We start from the raw sequence: 17,530 nt of genomic DNA, 5'->3' as shown, positions 1-17,530 counted from the left end.
GTCAGGAACGTGGTCGCTGCTAACCACGTCGCTCGGTAGGAGAAGGGCTTTGGAAAGGTCAAAGGCGAGCAGGTGCTCTTTGTCGCCCTTGATGGAAGCAGTAGCCGGTATGTCCTTTCCCCGGTGCTTTAGCTGTGGTCGCCACGGTGGAGTTGGGTCGATAGTGACGGTGGGTTGCTCGGTGGTTAGCTCGGCGGATGGGTCTGCGCGAGGCCTTTTGCCAGCCCGACGAGCTTCTTGTCTGGGTTGCCCCGCACCTGGAGATGCCAAGGCGACCACGGGGCCGTTGGATTGTCCGGCAGCTTGAGAGTGGGTGGTGATGCTCGGTATCTCGGTTGAGGTTGCTGTGAGGAGGTTCTTGATGCGGCTTCGTTTTGCCATCTCTTGTTCTTCGGTCAGCCGGATTAGCGGCACGTCCGGTAAAGTTGGATCCGGAGGAGGTGTTGGAGCACGGAGAAAGTCTGTAACTTTGCTCCGATGTGGAGCTAAGTATCTGTAGGTTGGAGTGTAGCCGAGCAACTCGTTACAATCCTGGTGGCTGTGACGGAGCACGGTCCGGATGGCTTCTACGTTGGGATATTGGTAGTTAGATTGCAAGGCTTGAAGTGCTGCAAAAGAAATAGGAAAAATGGTTAAGTACAGAATGTTGAAGGCAGGAATTTAACCGCGCAAATTAACGCGACTTACATGTGGAACCAAAGTTCTTACTGATGAACCAGCCCGGTACGTCGGCTGTTTCATAATTGTTGGACACCCAGAAGAAGTCATCATCATGTAAGTCCTTATCCGGGGTGCCGGTAACTATTTTCTCTTTGCCCGGTCTTATTTTTAAATAATAGGCCAGGCCGTCGCCGGTGTGTCCAAGGGTGTATTGTCGTAGTATCTCGGCTAAGCCTAAGTTCGTTTCTAGCCGGTTGTTTGGCTCGTGCACCCCATTGATTATCCGGTAAGTATTGGTCGAAACTTGGGTGGGTGCTAGCCCGGTGCGGCGAAGAAATTCGGTCATCAAAGGGTTGACCGGGAAGCGGAGGCCTCCTTTAATTACTGACAGCACGGTGAAGGGGCATTGGTCAAGCATGCCCCAAGGGGTTGTTTCCATCTCGGCGAGTTCCAAATGGACATCTGTCGGGATACCGTATTCTTCCCTGAAGGCGGCCAAGGCAGCAGGTGTGTCCACAGGGAAGCGGAATTTCCCCATGTGTGGCTGACTACTTTAGCTCGACTGAGGAGGTTTGGCATAGGCTGGGAATTAATGGCTGCTCGGTCCTTGAGAGCCTCAGAATTGGTCTTTGGTCCCCTTGGACTCTGTAGGAAAACGGAGGGTAATTGTAAGTGGGAGCGCGGTTGCGCAAAACGAGCTAGATTTGAACTTGGTCATAAATTGTGCCAAACCACCTCGGTCATAAAGTCTAGCTAAGGAGCTTGGTTGCTCGAGCGAACCAGAGATTAGCCCAGTCGAGCGACCAAGTCCTTTTTGCTACCTCGGTTTCTACTAAGGTTGGGACAAATAAAAGATTTGCTTGGTCTGAATGATTTTTGGGATTGGATGAAGATCTGGAGCCCGGTCCACCCCAGATCTTCATTGTTCATCAGGGAAATTGAAGAACAGTGAAGAAACTAAGGGGCATTGAAGGTTTTGGGTGAGGGAGGCCCTAAAACCTACAGATTTAGTGCCCTGATATGTGAAAATACCTACTGAAATAACAAAAACGAGGCTCGAAGAACTTACCAGGAGAGGGCAAAGTCTTCTTCTTCAAAGATGAACTCAGCAATGGCAAGCAAGCGAAGGCAAAAGCTCTGGATTGACAAGGAGGAGAGAGTCAGTAAGGTTGGAATGAAAGAAGGTTCAACATGTTTATAGAGATGAAGAAGACTGCCAAAAATTTGAATCTGAACGGACGTGATGTTTGGCTACTCGAGGCCAATCAACCCACGACACGTGTCCCTATTGACGGCGGCGTCAGTACTGAAAAGACAGGATGGTGAATCGAGGCATTAATCGGGCAAGTTTTGAAGACAAGCATGTCAAGTAGCCTGGTCACCGTATTGCAAACCGAGGACCGAGGAAGTGTTACCCCGGTCAGAATTGGTAATCCCAGTCACGCTTGCGCGTACGGAATTAAAGGGCAATTGAGAGGGAAAATTATGAGGTGGATATGGGCCGGGTAGAGGCCGAGCAAATTGGAGGCCCAATGGTGCGTTGGGCCGCGATAACTTTGGATTTGCCCGGAGTTGGGGCTGCTCAGAGATGGACCGAGCTACTTGGATCTGCGCAGGTGATAACTGTACAACTTGCGTTGCTCGGTCAAAGGCACGCACCGTTAGCCCAGTCAAGAAGCTTGCGCCAGAATCCCGGCTGTAAGGCCGTGGGTTGACCGGTATGACCAATCTCAAGGTTGGCTTCGCCGGAATGCTGTCGAGCATGGCTGGAAAGGATCTTTGTTCTTGGAGCAATTGGGCATGAAACACAGCATGGCCTTTAGCAGCCGAGAAGATTCAGCCCGGCTGCCGAGCTCTTAGTAGAGTGGGCTAGCAGTCGGGTTAGGTGATGTTCAGCAAGATTTGTGCTAACAGATGGGATAGCAGAACCACGTGTCGAGAGATCACTGGGAGTAGATTTGGGGCGCAGAAGGTATATCAGCAAGTCTGCGCCCCCCATGCTGGAGACGCGAACATTTGGCAAGAAAAATACTTACACTCAACTCAGTCCTCTCTCTCTCTCTCTATCCCTGTGTGTGTGTCTGACTTGATCGTCGAAGGGGTTTTCCGGCCACACACCACTGGGTAGCTCACTGCTGTTGTGCATGCAGGTGATCGGACAGAAACGGAGCTTGGAAGAAAGGAGTGCGGGCTTGCCTGAATATTTGCTCCCCGCACAATTACATTCATACCAAACATTTCATCAGCCTTTTTCCTTGAGAGCTAGCCGACCAAGAGTGAGAGAGAGGGAGAACTTGGCTTCAATTGAGAATTGGCTAGAGAACTTGAAGAAATTGTAGAGGATTTGTGCAAATTGGGTTTCTACACTTGAATACAAGACTTAAGGTAGAGTAATTACCTTCTTGATTGTGTATTTGAGTTGATTCTTGCATGGTTCATGAGCCTCTAGTGATTTAAGCCTAGAATTGGTCCTTATATGTTGAATTGAAGCTCATTCCATGCATGCATGCTTATATCCTAGCATTTTGAGGTTGACTACATGGAATTTGGTACATGCATGTTCGTGTCCATGTTAAAGTTCACGATTTCATCTTGTTTTTGAAAGAATTGGCTCATTAGAGCATGTAATTGAAGCTTTGAATTAGTTTAAATTCATGCATGTACATGTTTGAGTTATGTTCATGAAAATTGGATTTAATTGAAGTACCTTTGGGCTTTGATTTCTCAAATTGATCTTTGAAACATGTTATATTATGAGTTTTGAAGTGTTTTCCAGAAAATTATCCCAAAAGGATCGAATTTAGTACATTAAAACTTGGTTTTGAGCTTGAGGCTCGAATCTGGAATTCCCAGATTTTGGACTCACGCTTGAGCGGAGTGACTGGCGCTCAAGCGTGAAATTCGTGCTCCCAGCACTTTATACTGTTTTGAAGTCCGCTCGAGCGGAAAAATTGACGCTCGAGCGGGACCTTGTGTCTTAAGCTCGAGCGGGTGTCGAGCGCTCAATCGAGCGTGAATTTCACCTATCCAGCACTTTTGACTGTTTTGCAGTACACTCAAGCGGGTAACTCTGAGCTCGAACGAAAATCTTTGTTTGCATGTCCGCTCGAGCGGAGTAATCGACGCTCGAGCGAGACCCCTGTTTTCTGAAAATTCTGAAAATGCTTTTAAAGTGCATCTTTGCATCCTTATTTCATCCTAGGCATTCTTAGGCCTAGTTTAAGCATCTTAATGAGGATATAGATGTAGAACCACACTGAGTCTAAGTAGGGACTAAGCCTTTGTTTCCCGAATGTGAACTCAGTGTGTGTTCATCCTGTAAACTGTGTAGGGTTGGCATTAAAGGACGCGCTCTAGCTTAACTGTAACCCAGAACTCTGTGAGTAACAACTGTGTAAAGATATGTTCAAATACGATTATCTTCTGAACCATTGAACTGTTTTCTGAACTGTTTACTTTCAACTGAATGAATGCTTATCCTCTATTCTGAACTGTATTGTGGCATCCTCAGCAACTACTGTTACTGTTACTGCTACTGTTATAGAGATCTCTGTCGGTTCCCATGTTGGAACCACTACTGTTTACTGATAGGATGGCCATCAACTGACTGTTCGGTCTGATAAGACCTACTATACTGTTTTGCTACTGGATGTACCACATATGATTGTAATGACTGAATAACTGATATACTGATTGAAATGATTGTTTTCAATACTGTAAGGACATTCATTCTTAACCTCTTTACGCATTATGTTATTCACTGGGCTTTAGCTCACTGCTCATATATATATGTAGGTGTACAGGCATCGGACCGTTACTAGAAGCGTCGGGATAAACTCCAGTTTTGTCAAGCCAACCATTGTGCCTCACTGCGAGGTTCCGAGCCTGTCAAGCTAGGGCTCTTGGGGAGTTTTAGATTTCCCATTTTTGCTTATAATCTATATAGACCGAATGTTACTGTACTGTCTTATTAGGGATTAAGCCCCCGTTCTGAAAGATTGTAAATGTTGTATAGACTGTTTTGCACTGATTGTATATATGTATGAAAAGTCTTTTTTGCATACAAACTGTCACAGCTCATTGGACATTGTCTATTTACTGTTTTGGCTTTCGCCATGCCCCTGTACTCTGTATTATTGTTTGATTGTTAAGCAAACCTTCGGTAATCATGGATTACTGGCCGGTTACGGTACTAAACCCATAGGGGCGGGTTTGGGTCGTGACAGGAAAATATTTTTCGAAGAAAATTTCTTTAAATTTATCCCATGTCACACCTTCATTATCAGTTCGTACTAACATCCACCATCTCCTAGCCTCCTCTTTGAGCGTGAATGTTGCCAACAAAACTTTCTGTGCCTCAGTACACGAAAATACCTCAAATATTTTCTCAGTTTCTAAGACCCAAGCCTCAGCTTTCAACGGTTCAATACCCCCCTGAAATTCCGGTGGTTTCATCGTATTGTATTTCTGTGTCAGTGTTATCATATCATAATTAGTTGGTTCAGGTACGTGTATTTGCCCTTGTTGCTGTTGTTTCAGATTTTCGATTAAGGCATCGACCATTCTTTCTAACCGGCTAATTCTAGCGTCAGAAGATTCAAATTCGTCTATATTCCTTGTCATTTCCATTGATCTACACATAAGTAGGGTAACCATTAACATAGGGAAAGTCCTCACTGATTTCACATTTCATTTCATATCAGACGCGTTTATACTTTTATCTCAATTCAGATACAGTCACATGATCCTTACTTTCATACGTTCACGTTCACAAGATTCTACATTCGATATTGAAATTAACATTACATGTTATTCCACTTAACTTCTTCGATCATGTACAAAGTTTCATTTCAATTCATTTTCAATAAGGATGTGTTCATAATAGTTCATACATTTAAACATGGTAATGCAATGTCCCTATTTCATTTCTAGGACATCCTATAGCTCATATGGACACGTGTGTGTGATATAACTCGTGCTCTGTACGACTCTATCACGACCCAAACCCGCTCCTATAGGTTTAGCATCGTAACCGGCCAGTAATACTTGGATTACCAAAGGCCTCTGAACAGATAAACATATAATAAGAGGGCTAGCGGAAGCAAGTACATAAATATAGTTGTCCAATGAGCTGTGCTGACTTATATGAAATAGAATATTTAAAACTTTATATACATAGTCAAAAGCCAATCATACATTATACCCACACACATTAAAGTACTAAAGTACAACCAACATAATTACATCAAGTCATATAGATATACAGGACCAACAGAACTTGAACACAGGACACTTCGGGAACCTCCACGTGAGGCACAATGGCTGGCTGACAACCAAACACTGATCCAGACAAAAAGTCTCTAGACTTGAACTCCGAAATGCTCACCTATACATATATATATACAAACAGTGAGCTAAAGCCCAGTAAATAACATTAAGGTAAAGGGGTTAGTGAACGACATCCAAATATATCATAAACAGAAAACGGATCATAGCATAATCATTCTCATATCAGAACATAATAATGGTACATCCCATAGAACACATCACAGAACGTCTTCCGACTAGAGTAACCGGTTCCGGGTACCGATTAAACACATATCACCACAATGAAGTGGCTAACGAGATCTCGTAAACTTGTATGTCATGGACCCGCATTTTCATGCCGTCCCCCATAACTTGGGACTATCTATGGATGCCATAATAGATTTCAAACTTGGGATGTTCGTTCACGTAAAACAGATATCATAACAGAAGCCATAGCTTATCACATGTCATTTGGAACATAATTTCATGTAAACGTATCTTTACGATAACGCACTACAGGAAATGCCACTTTTGGCGACCAAAATATTGGTCGCCAAAAGCTCCATTTTTGGTCGCCGAAACAAATTAGCGACTAATATTTTTTGTCGCCAAAGTCGTCGCCTATAGCCTGTCGGCAATAGTATTGGCGACTAAACTATTTTTGGTCGCTGAAAGTGAATGTTTTGGCTACTAAACTCTGGTTAGTCGGCAAAGGTTATCTTTTGGCGACTAAAAAATTAGTCGCCAAAAGTGAACATTCGGCTACCAAACTCTGAGTAGTCGGGAAAGGGTATATTTTGGCAACTAAATATTTAGTCTCCAAAAGTGTTCAAATAAAATAAATTAAATTTTCAGCGACTAAAACTTTTTGTCGGGAATAAGTTTTAGTCACAACATTACTACATTTAGGGACTAAAGAATTTAGTCGCCAAAAATATTATTTTTCATTTTATTAACCTTTTGGCTACTAACCATTTGGTAGCCAAAAGTCTTCATTTATTTTTAGCTACTAAATTTTTAGTCACCAAAAATCTTTGAATTCTTTATGGCTACCAAATATTTAGTCACTAAAAATATTGATTTCCTTTTCGGCTACCAATTGGTTAGTCACTAACAAATTCACTTCTTTTTTTTTCGCTACTAAACATTAATTGCCAAAAACTTTATTTAGTGTTTTTTTTATTATAATTAATTTCTTCACAACCTGTATTTATTTCGTGCAACCTGCACCCTATATTTAAACAATAATTATACATATATCTATTTCTATTTCGTTTCAACAATACAAAAATTTGATCAATTAACATCAAATTCTATACAAATCAAATACAATCCATCCCAAAATATTAATTCCATACAAACACAAAATCATACAAAAAAGATGTCCTCTGTACAAAAAATTATACATCAAATGTCATTTACAGAATATTTTGAAGGTGTAAACATGATGGGAAAATTAAATTTATTTACTAAAGCACTTGCTTAATTTAACAATGAAGCCATTGATCTAAAGGCTTCTCATCCTTCAAGCTTGCTTCATATAGTTTGGTACATTTCTTTCTGAAGACACCAACTGCAAAATAATAATCAACCTCCCAATCAGCGGAAGCATTTAGCAAATAAGTATAGATAATTAAACAACTTAAATAGAAAGATAATTAAATTGATGATTGGAAAGCTCTTGGAACGAGTGGATCAAAATTTCCAAGTAATATCAACAAATTTTTTTTTGCTAGAACGAGATCCGCAAAGGCAAAAAGAAGATAAAAAATGAGAGATCCTGAGGTCAAATCCAAAATTTAATTCTTCTCAAGTTTGCAGTTACTTACATTTTTACTGATCCATAGATTTTCACTTCCATTACAAGTTAAATCATGAGTTATTAGAACTTGACAGGAAATGAGAATAATGCCAGAGAAAAGGATCTATGCACTTCAAATTTGAGACTAGTGTTAAAATTTCTTCCCATAACATCTTACACCAAGTTCCTCCCATAAAATGTCTTAACATAACATCTTCAATTGTCCTATATTTGTTAGTTATTTCGTCTTTATTATTTTGGAAACAGTACACATCGCAATGTAGTCAAAAGATTCACCAATTTGAGCTGTAAATTTCTAGTTAATGCCAGCTACACCATCTAACAACATACCTCTCCAGCATAATGGCAAATACCAAAAGCTCCACCTCTTTCTCCTTTAAAGCAAGGATTACCACTCAAGTGTTGCTTAAGCTTATTAGCAAAGGTCAAATCAGTGGCCTTGGGGAAATTTGAATCTTCATCCAACAAAGATATTAGCCCTATAGGTTTCTGCAAAATGCATAGCAGTGAAGCCATTAACACACAATCTACCACACATGAAGGAGTGAATTTAAATATGAAAACCTATAATTAGGTTTCATATAACATGGTATGATAAAAAAGATGAGAACTTGGCGTATAATTATGCTTAGGAAGCAATATATTCAATCTTTTATTTTCTTTACAACTTCAGTTTATAAGAAACAATATTACAATAAGAACATGGTTTGAATTATGCATGAAAGGCTAACAAAAATAGTCAGAGACCTAGGACGACCTATGTGGTATGGCATCATATGTATATGAAATATAGTCCAATGCTCACATAGATAAGCACAAGGAACTCTGAAAAACTCGACAATGAACATGTGAGTGTGTGTGCGTGTGTGTGTTTGTGTTAAAAACAGAACTACCTTCTCAAAGAGATCCAAACACTCTTGGTTGTCTTCAAAATCTACTTTTGTCCAATCAATTCCATCTAATTCATACTCCTAAAAACAAAATAAACAAGTTGCAATATTAATATACTGAGACATTCAGTTGTCCTCATCCAAACACCGTTGATAACAGATGCAATTAAATTGGAACCTTTATTTATTAAGGTCATTAATCACAGATGCAAATGAAAGACAGGGGAAAAGAAATTAAAGAAAACCTGAACAGATGCAAATGAACTACAAATAATAAATAATAACAATAATTGACTAACCATGAAAGAGATTATACAAAGCAATTCAAAATAACTATACCAATGCCATGACCCATGAGCATAACAATTCAGCGAAGTAAAAACATTTCAAAATAATGCAAATAACCATGGAGGCATAGCAACATAATGACAATCATAAATGCAAAAAATCCAAGAATATATGGAAACCTAAAAGCAGACTCTAAAAACATTAATTAAAACAAAAGACCAAGTTTGAAGCCATGCTCTCTCTCTCTCTCTCTCTCAATTAATCTATAACTAAGCTTGTTTAGTGTCCCAAATACTTGAGAAATAAAGAAATAAAATTTCAAATCCAAATCGATTCATGCAGTAATTTTCCCAAATTCAAAAGAAGAACAAACTCACAAAATTAGGCATAATCATCACAAAGCATCACCAACAAGAGTTATAGACAAATATCATAGGGTTGTGTGTGTGTGTGTGTGTGTGTGTGTGAGAGAGAGAGAGAGAGAGACCGATTGGGCGTTATGGTTACAGTGCCATTATGCTGTAGTATTCCTATCAAAAAAGGCATAGTTCCTACATATACTCCCCAAAAAATACTAAATGTAATACTGAAATTGATGTTGAACTGAGCATTCCCATAGTGAGCAGTTTAACAATCATCATAAAATTGGCATGTTAAAATTTTCAATGTATTAAACAAAATGATACGCTAAGACTTAACCACAACCAACCCCAGCCACACTATCCCCATCCCACCAATACCTCCTCTTCCCTCACCAAGGCAGAGTTCTCATCCATAAGGCAGGGTAGAACCTCCATAGTTTAAACCTTGGTACTGAAACAAGCAGATTACATGAAACTCTTCTACAACTAAAATCTATATTGATTACATCTTCGTGTCAATGACTAGCCATTGCGAAAATTAATGAAAAGAATAGAGCACACGTGAGTGCTGATTTTTTCTATGTTTAAAATGGTTTGGGTGCAACAAGGAAGTGTCGAGGGTGTTTTTCACAGCTGGAGGCCAGAGGCTTAGGAAGATGTAGGCTTTGGCACCTCTGTGTTTGACGTGGATGATTTGGTCATAGCGTAATTGGCATATTTTTTAGGGGGTGAATGAATTGGTGGCTCGAATGAAGGATCGGATTTTGGTGATTTTGTACAGTTGGTTTTGGGGAGAGTGTCCTAGATTTGCTTGCTTTTGTGGATTTTTACATACTCTTCGTGCTTAGGTTTGGGTTTTCTATTGATTCTTTTTCATTGTATTCTTCTTTGTTAATAATAGACTTTTATTTGTCAAAGAGAAAATAAATATCTCTATCTTGCAACTGCTCTAACTTTCATAAGGGCACTCGTCAACAATCACTAAATGGTTGTAAATATCTTACCTACCCCAATTTTATGATGAAAGTACAACCCTTTTAAAACTTAATAACCACCGTCCGGAACTGGTTAATTTGCCAATTTTCAACACAATTAGACATAACCCAGGTAACTAACTATTTAGACTTTATTTATATGACCTTACTAAGATAGAAATAGAAAATCCAAAATACAAAATTAAATAAGCATACCCAATCCTTTCAAAGTAAATATACATCCCTGCACAATGCCAATAACCCATTACAAAATCGAATCAGACCCTAGCAAATATGGTTAGAAAAAGCAGAACCCTATTGCTGAAAAAGTAGCTTCTGTCAAGTTTCTAACCCATTTTTCAACCATTAATAAGGTGCATATATCTCAACTACTGATGAGACTAACAAAAACATTTCGCAAAGTTGGCGCGACCTCCTTTGCTTTTGAGAATGCAACAAAATTGTAAAAAAAAAAATTTAAATTCAATTAATAAATAACAACAAATCCCATTTTCCTATTGTTATCCCAAGTTTTCTCACCAACCAAACAAGGAAACAACAGAAGAAGAGAACTACTGCGCTTACCTGATCTTTAACAGAAAATCCCAACGACATCACTTTCTCTGCCTATCTATCTCTGAATCCGAAGCTCAGAACGCAGTGCATAGTTGGGTAATCAAGATCCTCAAACAACTACCTGATCCTCAAACCAATCGGACAGAGTGAAGCCCTAGAATACCCACATCATATATATGCAATCATTTGAACCGTCTCAATAGCATACAGAAGAACCGCACTGAACAAAAACTGTCCCCAAACAAAACAGCGATAGAGAGAGAGAGAGATGAGTCGGCCTCACAACAGGGCTCATCGAAATCAAACCTGAAAATATTACCAAAAAACAATTTTTTAAAACTACTTAAGAACAAGGGTTTTGTGATTTGAGCTGAGAAAAGGCAAATACAGAGAAATGGGTTTTTGAGTAGTACCTGTGGAGAAGACATTGTGAGAAGTGGTGGAAAAGGAGCTTAGAGACCTGAGTGATGAAGTGGGTTTGGGGTGAGTAGAAGAATAAGGGTAATTGAGGGATAGGGTAATTGATGACGCTGCTCCGACGCCGCTCGCCGTCGATCGCGATAGAGAGAGAGAGAGAGAGAGGGGTGGGTAAGTAGAGATTGGGGATTTTGGGGTTTGAGATTAGGGATTTTTTTGGCGGGAATGGGAAAAAGAGGAGGGGGGTGGTAGGGAGCGGGAATGGGAAAGAAAAAGAGGAGGAATAAAAAAATTTTTTTTTTTTTTTAGTCACAAATGAAATTTAAATAATAAAATAATGTCGTTTATTTTATTTTTATTTTTTTTTGCTGCGGGGGTTGACATCGTCAAAAAATTTTATTTTTTGTTAAAAAATATATTTTTTTGTAGTTAATAAATTTTGTTAAAAAAATTCTTTTTTTTTTTTAGTTACTAAGATTGCAAATTTATTTGTTTCATTTTTATTTTAATGAAAAAAAATATTATTATTTTTTATTTGGTAGAAGTAAGGGTAATATTTTAATGAAAAATATTTTTTACTAAAATAAAAGTTAATTTTCTGTAGTCAATGAAAAATATTTTTCGGAGGCCTATTTTTTTTTGTTACTAAAAATCATGAACTAATTTTTTGTGGTAGAGGAAAAGAAGCGGCAGTAGTAGTGAAGATGGTGGATAAGAGATGATGGTGGTGGTGATGGGGATGGCGAAAGAGATTAGTGGTGAAGTTGTGGTAGTGGTAGTATAAATGGAGTGGCAGAGGTGAAAGAGAGGTAATGGTAGTAGTAGTGGTAGTGGTGGTAGTGGAGTGGTGGTGATGATAGTAGTAATAGTAGTCGTAGAGGTGAAATGGCGATAGTGGAAATAGTGGTGGGGGTGGAATGGCGTTTGTAGTAGTGGTGAAGGTGGTAGTGGAGATGGATGGTGAGAGAGAGAAATAAGTGAGAGACAGATAGAGGAGAGAGAGAGAGAGAGAGAGTGATGAGCGAGAGAGAGACAAAGTGGTCGCTAAAAGTGCATTTTCTTATAGTGGATCGATAAATCAAGAGGGAGCTCAGTAAATAGAGAGGATGAGAGTGAGAGAGTGAGCAACGCAAACACAGTGGGAGAGAGAGAGAGAAAGAAAGAAAGAGAGAGAGAGTGAGAGTGAGAGACAGAAAAGAGACATAGAGAGAAGAGAGATGGACGAGAGAGACAGAAAGATAGAGAGAAGAGAGATGAGCGAGAGAGACATAAAGAGAAGAGAGATGAACGAGAGAGACAGAAAGAAAGATAGAGAGAAGAGAGATGAACGAGAGAGACAGAGAAAGATGAGAGATGAGCGAGAGAGATAAAGAGAAGAGAGATGAGTGAAAGAGACAGAGAGAGAAAAGAGATGAGAGAAGAGATAGATGAGTGAGAGAGAGAGATAGATAGACAAACAGACAGAAAGAGAAGAGTGATGAGTGAGAGAGAGAAAGAGAAGAGAGAAAGAAAGATGAAAAAATGAATGAAACGATATAGACAAAGAGAGAGAGAGAGAGAGCGAAAAGAGATAGACGAGAGAGAGACAGAGAGAGATGAGCGAGAGAGATAAAGAGAAGACAGACAGAGAGAGAAGAGAGATGAGAGATGAGAGAGATAAAGAGAAGAAAGATGGACGAGAGACACAGAGAGACAGAGAGAGAGAGAGAGACAGAGACAGACAGACAGACAGAGAAGAGTGATGAGTGAGAGAGAAAAAGAGAAGAGAGACAAAGACATAGAGAGAAAGAAAGAGACAGATAGACAAAGAAGAGTGATGGGTGAGAGACACAGAGAGACACAGAGATGAGGGAGAGAGTGAGCAATGTGAACACAATGGGAGAGAGAGATAAACAGATAGATAGACACATAAAGAAAGAGAGAGAAGAGTGAGAGACAGACAAACACACACAGAGAGAGAAAGAAAGAGAGAAGAGTGATAAGTGAGAGAGAGATAAAGAGATAAAGAGATATAGAGAGAGAGAGAGATAGAGAGACAGAGAGAGAAAGAGATAGGGAGAGACATATAGAAAAATAGAGAGAAACAAGAGATGAGAGAGATATATAGAAAGAGAGCGAAAAGAGATGAACGAGAGAGAGAATAGAAAAATAGAGAGATAGAGAGAACAGAGATGAATGAGAGAGAAAAGAGATGAGCGAGATAGAGAGAAGAGAGATAAGCGAGAGAGACATAGAAAGAAGACAAATGAGAGAGATAGAGAGAAGAAAGATGAACGAAAGACACACAGACGATAGACAAACAGACAGAGAAAGAAGAGTGATGAGTAAAAGAGAGAAAGAGAAGAGTGGTGGTAGTTGAATGGCATTTGCAGTAGTGGTAAATGTGGTAGATAAGATGGGTAGTGAGAGAGAGAGATGAGTGAGAGATGAATAGAGAAAAGAGATAGAGAGACAGAGAAAGAGACAGAGTAATGAGCGACAAAGTGTGCCGTCGCAAATAGTTCCGTCGCAAAAATTTATTAAAATGATAAATAATTGGGATATTTTGTCTTTTATTTGTGAATTTTGATTTATTCTTAATTTATTAGTGTTATTGAAATATGATGATGTAAAAAGTATAAATAGTTTAATTGTACTTTTTAAAAATAATAAATTTATTATTAAAATTAAATTCATCAGACTGACCTGTAACTATACCTTTAAATTTTTGCAATGTAAAACTATCGACAAACAGCCAATAACAAGTTGCCCATTTTAGCATACCTTTCGCGTGAGGGCCCAATTATTAAAAGATGTGTTCAACCCATCAAATGAAAGCCGACAACTTCTTCCATCTAAAAATAATAGTCTATTTTCAGAATTTAATTTCTTTTTATAATACAATTATTACATTTTAAAAATATTAATTTTTCAAAATTACCTTTTGATAGTATATTTTTGTAGAAATATCAATTGTCATAATTGTACTTTTTGTATTATTAATGGATTTAAAAAAAGGACAAAATAAGAAATTCATATTATTTTAATAATTAATTTTTTTTTAAAATTAATATTTTGAGATAATAAAAAATAAAATAAGATATTAATAATTTTGGATGGTGGGTGTACAACCTAAAAATAAAAATAAAAATAAAAATAAAAATAAAAATAAAAATAACTATTTTGTTTAGTCAAATTTTCAAGAGGAGACTAATGGTATTGTTATTAATAAAATAAAATAACTATTTTGTTAATTTTTTTATTTTCATTCGGCTACCAAAAAATGTAGTAGCTAAAGGTAGGTCTTTGGCGACTACAAGGAATTTTGTCGCCGAAAGTTAACATTTGGCGACAAAAATCTTGGTTGGCAAAAGATTAAAAATTAATTTTTTTATTTTCATTCGGCTACCAAATAATTTAGTAGCTAAAGGTAGGTCTTTGGCGACTAAAAGGAATTTTGTCGCCGAAAGTTAACATTTGGTGACCAAAATTTTGGTCGGCAAAGATTAAAAATTAATTTTTTTATTTTCATTCGGCTACCAAATAATTTAGTAGCTAAAGGTAGGTCTTTGGCGACTAAAAGGAATTTTGTCGCCGAAAGTTAACATTTGGCGACCAAAATTTTGGTCGGCAAAGATTAAAAATTAATTTTTTTATTTTCATTCGGCTACCAAATAATTTAGTAGCTAAAGGTACCTCTACGGCTACTAAATTTTCTTTTAGTCGCCAATTGTGATATGTTTAGCTACTAAAAATTTTTTTAGTCGCCAATTGTAATATTTTTAGCTACTAAATTTTTTTTAGTCGCCAATAATCAACATTCCCCTACTAAAAAAAATTAGTACCTAAAAAGTTGACTTTTGCCGACTAATATTATTTTTGGTAGCCAATTCCGTGACTTTTGGCGACTAAATTGTTTTTGGTAGCCAAAAATGGTCGGCAAAAATGCATTTTCTTGTAGTGACGTTACTCACAGTGGTTCTCGCAAACGGTTAATCAATCTTCAGACGTTGACCTACAATCACAAAAGTACATAACATAACATATCTTGGGCCCCAAAACATGAGTTGGAACACTTAGGCAAAATTTCTGAAAATAAAGTCCCCGCTCGAGCGTAGACTTCCTCGCTCGAGCGGACATGCAAAATGAGGATGGTCGCTCGAGCGCACATTCCTTCGCTCGAGCGATCTGTAAACGACATGAAACTTCTGGGAGCTTGCAATTCACACTCGAGCGGACTTTTAGTCGCTCGAACGGAGTGCACGCACTCAGAGTGGTCGCTCGAGCGTAAACTCCCACGCTCGAGCGTGGATGCAAATTCTGGAATTTCCAGATTTGATCACCAAGCTCAAAACTCTAATTCAACCATCCAAAGCACATCTCTTGGGCCCCAAAACTTGAGATAACATAGTAAACTTGTAAAACATGAAGAATTTAGGATTATTTCATAAGATCATGGCCCAAGGGTTTGTTAAAAACTCACAATTTCAACTTGAAATTCAAGAAACAAACATGCATGTAAAATCTTTTCTTCAAACTTCATGAAACTAGTAAATTGAGCTCAAAGGCTCCATGCATGAGGAAAATCCTTTTCAAAACATGGGTTTAATCTTTAAAATATGATGAATTACACATGCATGTGCCAAATAACCCATGATAACAACATAGATGCCCAAAATCAAACTTAACATGTCAAAACTCCATGTATTCATGCATGCATGTATGAATGGTAACTCAAATCTTCATCCTAGGCTCAATATACACATTTAAACTCACAATCTACACGTTAATTACTTAGATTCATAAATTTAGGAGTTGAATTCATACCTATAGTCTTGAATTAGTCTAGCTCTTGCACAAAATTGATGAACTCTAGTAAAATCTTCAACTTCTTCTTTTAATCTCTCATTCCCTCTCTCTAGAATTGCATTCTCTCTCTCAAGATGAAGTCTCAGATTTTTTCCACTCAAGGGAAATGAAGGAAAATGAGCTCAAAAGAGCTAAATGTGATGCATATATAGTTATGATGATATAATGCATTAATTGGGACATTAGGCTAACCAAACACGACCTAATTAATCGTTCTAAATCAATTTTTAATAAAATTTGCCACAAGGTTCTAAAAATTCCAAATAACATATTGATGTAATCAATTTCGGTTTCGGATGCCGATAAGGCTTTCAATTTACATATTAAAGCGGAAAATCCAAACAGGTATTTCTACAAGCAACAGATAGAAAGCCAAATATCATGCAAAATACAGAATAAACACATAATTTATTTTAATCCTCTTATTAGCATCATTAATTACGGATTAGTGGCTAATTACAGATCGGGGTTATTACAGCACGGGACTAGGGGGTATTTGGCTCCTGAATGGATGATGAACGTAACAATTGATGCAAAAGTCGATGTGTACAGCTATGGGATCGTCTTGTTGGAATTGTTGACCGGAAAGAAGGCATCTAGTTTCCATTGGCAAGTAGGCGAAGAGAACGAGTACAATCGGTTGGTACAATTTGTGAGGCAAAAGATTAAGCAAGACATGTTTGTAGAAGTGATTGATCCAAGATTGAACCATGCTTACAGTGATGGGAAGCTCGAAACATTGGTGAAAGTTGCGTTGATGTGCGTTGGGGAAGATCGCAATACAAGGCCTGCCATGAGTAAGGTTGTGGAGCTTCTGAGTGGAGATAATGAGAAAAGCATAGATGATCAGGAGGAGGATAATTAGATTATAAGAGGTTGCTTGTTTGTTTGAATTTACAAGTATAATTGTTTTCCCAATTGTATGTATTTTCACAATTATAATGTATGTTAGTTACTTTCTGTTACCATAGCATAGCCTGAGAGTTTAATCTACTCAAAATGCATTGAGGGTTCTTATCAGTTTCTAGTAAATGTTTAGTTACTGTGTGTGTCAATTTCCGACCACACTGCCAACTTAGCACTCTACTGGAGAACACCGGCAGAATAGGTTAAGCCCGAACAACCTGCAACAGAAAGAAGAGATTCTGGCGGTGACTCGTCCACCCGGGGGCACTCCGATGATCAAGTCAGTAAAATATCTCTCAAAGATAATCAATAGTGCTTAACTCACTAGACAAAGCATAAAAGACATACCTTAGACCCATGGGGGTGCCTCTTTTTTATAGCTAACATAATCCTAGTCCCAATAGAAGACTAGCTCCAATGGACTTAGGATTATTGCTAATCTTAGACTCCCAGTAGGATTAGGATAAACTCTCTAAGAGT

The 17,530-nt window shown here is 38.3% G+C and overlaps 1 pseudogene; it reads left to right on the top strand.

The window, feature by feature from the left end:
* LOC114289525 (putative receptor protein kinase ZmPK1) overlaps positions 1-17,009 on the top strand; it is a 46,287-nt pseudogene extending 29,278 nt beyond the window's left edge.
* The last annotated feature ends 521 nt before the right edge of the window (positions 17,010-17,530 follow it).

This window comes from Camellia sinensis, chromosome 10 (genome assembly GCF_055761805.1).
Source record: "Camellia sinensis isolate YWXY chromosome 10, ASM5576180v1, whole genome shotgun sequence".
Classification (NCBI taxonomy): Eukaryota; Viridiplantae; Streptophyta; class Magnoliopsida; order Ericales; family Theaceae; genus Camellia; species Camellia sinensis.
This window is presented reverse-complemented; position numbering and strand designations above follow the sequence as displayed.